Source organism: Lonchura striata, chromosome 33 (genome assembly GCF_050655825.1).
Source record: "Lonchura striata isolate lonStrDom1 chromosome 33, ASM5065582v1, whole genome shotgun sequence".
In the NCBI taxonomy this organism is placed as follows: domain Eukaryota; kingdom Metazoa; phylum Chordata; class Aves; order Passeriformes; family Estrildidae; genus Lonchura; species Lonchura striata.
Genome location: NC_140735.1, coordinates 3,022,501 through 3,025,000, shown reverse-complemented (window position 1 = coordinate 3,025,000; position 2,500 = coordinate 3,022,501). Strand labels below are relative to the sequence as shown.

Below are 2,500 nucleotides of genomic sequence, written 5' to 3'. Positions count from 1 at the left end.
GGGGGCCGCGAAAGGGCCGCCGCCGAGCCGGGGCGGCGGTTTAAAGACTCGGGCGGCTCGGCGCGTCCTTCCGCCGCGGCGGCGGCGGCGGCGGTTGCCGGGCGGCGGTGCGCGGCTCCATTGAGGGGTGGGGAGCTACTCCCGCGTGATCCCCTGCGGTGGTGCCCGCGGCCACCGGCCGCGCGGCCGTCGTCCCGCCGCGTTACCGCGCGCGGGGGGTTTGTCGCGCCGCGCCGGGGAGGGGCGCCCTGCCCCCCCCTCTCCGCGGCCCGGCCTCGGCGGAGAGGCCGCGGCGCGCGGTCGGCCGCGGGGGCCGACCCGCTCGCCTCGAAACGGGCGACGCCGGCAGAGAGCGCGCGCTCTCTCGCCCCTTCCTCAGCTGCGGGGTTGCGGCCGCCGGGGCCCGCCGCGCTCTCCTCCTTCCTCGGCCGCCTCTGCGGTCTCTGGGGTGCGGCGCCGCGCGCGGCGCGGCCGCGCCGTCTCTCTCCCCTCGACGGCCTTCTCCTCGAGCGCGCCGGCGGCGCCGGTCGCCGGCCGTCCCCGGCTCAGCGACCGCCCGCCCGCCCGGGGCCGAGCGCTCGGCAGGTCCCTCCGTCGCCGGAGAGTCCGCGAGCGCGGGCGGCCCCGTGCCGAGCGGCGGCGGCGCCGCTCGGCGAGTGTCCCCCGCCAGCGGGGACGGCCGGCCGGACGGCGCCCGCCGTCGCCGGCGGCGGTCCCGGCCCGGGCCCCGCCCGCCGCCTCCCCGTCGCCCTTTTCTCCGTCCGCTCGCGGAGCCCCGGAGGAAGGTCGTGCGCGCGGCGGCCGTGGGGGGTTGGGGGGGGGGGCGCTTCCCCGCCCGGTCTCCCCGCCCGGTCAGCGGGGAGAAAAGGGCGGGCGTCGCTGCCCCCCTCCCCGCCTACCCCCCCGGCTCGGCGCCGCACGCCTTCCCCTGGGCCGCGCGTGCCCGAGGAAAAAGGGGCTCCGTGACGGTGCGAGGCGGCGGCGGTCCCGGGAGTGCGGCCGTTGCGGCGGCGGGTCAGCCGTCCGGCAGGCTCCGGGCGCTCGCGACGCCGGCTCGGGTCTCGGTGCGGCGCCCGCCTCCGGCGCCGGCGGCGGAGCGCGTCCGCCGGGCGCTCGCCCTTCCCGGCGGGAGCGGTCCCGCGGGGGGCGTTGCCGGTTGGGCGGTGGCCGTCGCGTGCCGTCTCGAGCGCGGCAAGGCCGCTGGGGAGAGAGAGCGAGCCGGCCGCGCGGTGGCGCGGCGGCGCTCCGCGGGTCCGCGGAGCGGCGGTGAGAAGGGAGAGCGGCGCGCGCGGGGGCCGACGGCCGCGCCCCCGGCCGCGTGCGTCCCGTCGTCCCGTTGCAGCGAGGCCGGGCGGGCCGCCGTGTCCCCCCGCGGTCCGGCGCGCGCCGCGTGCCTCCTCCGTGCGGAGGCCGGGCCGAGCCCGGGCGCCTGGGCCGCCTCCGGAGGACGGCACAGTTTGCCGGCGGCGTCTCCCCTCGCTCGTAGCGGCGGGGGGAGGCGGTCGGGGACGCGGGTCCCCCCGCCTTTCCCGCCGACCTTCGGAGCGTTCCGTTGGGCGTTTCGCTCTCGGATGGTTTTTCTTTCCCCCCCCACTCGGTTCGTTGCGTTGTGTGCTCGTACGGTCGAAGCCGGGGGCGGCCCGCGTGCGTGCCCCCTCGGCGAGAGAGAAAAAAAGGGGCCCCCTCCGCCCGTGTGCGGGGTTCGGTGCCGAAAGCCAGACAACTCTTAGCGGTGGATCACTCGGCTCGTGCGTCGATGAAGAACGCAGCTAGCTGCGAGAATTAATGTGAATTGCAGGACACATTGATCATCGACACTTCGAACGCACTTGCGGCCCCGGGTTCCTCCCGGGGCTACGCCTGTCTGAGCGTCGCTTGACGATCAATCGCCGCCCGGGGGTTGCCACCCCGGCGGCGCGGCTGGGGTCGCCTCGCAGGCCCGTCGTCGTGGCCGTGGCCGTCGTGGCCGCGCCCGAGGGCCTTCGTCCCCCTAAATGCAGACTCGGGGAGCGCTCCGTAGCTCCCCGCTCCCGGAGCGAGCCGCTGGGGCGGAGCTCGTCCTCGCCGGGGGCCGCGTCGCCGAGCGGCGGCGCGGCGGCCGGGGAGAAAGAGAGCGAGAGAGACGGGGCGGCGTCGAGAGCGCCCCGCCGAGGGCCGAGAGACGAGGGCGAGAGGGGGGGAGGCGAGGCGCGCGGGCCTCGCCCCCCCCCGGCCTCCCCCCGCGCGGGCGGCTGTCTGCGGGTGGGTACCGCGCGGGTACCGTGCCGTGCTGCCGCGCGCGAGGCGCGAGCGCCGGGGGGGGCGGGGGCGACCCCCGCGTCGTCCTCTCCTTCCCTTCCCCGTCCCTCTCTGTCGCCGTCTCGGGGCGCCAGGGGCGCCGTCGCCGTTCTCGCTCTCTCCCTCTCCCCGCCGAAGGCCGTCGCGCCCGCCGCCTGGCGGCCGCGTCCCCCCCCGGTCCGGGGCCGTCTCTGCCGCGTGTGTGCTTCCGTGTTTTCCTTTC

At 78.9% G+C, this 2,500-nt stretch overlaps 1 non-coding gene across 1 annotated transcript; it reads left to right on the top strand.

Annotated features, from left to right (window-relative positions):
* Positions 1–1,721: 1,721 nt before the first annotated feature.
* On the top strand, positions 1,722–1,874 carry LOC144247376 (5.8S ribosomal RNA). Its single transcript, XR_013341078.1, has one exon. It is a non-coding gene; the product is annotated as a 5.8S ribosomal RNA (ribosomal RNA).
* Positions 1,875–2,500: the final 626 nt, after the last annotated feature.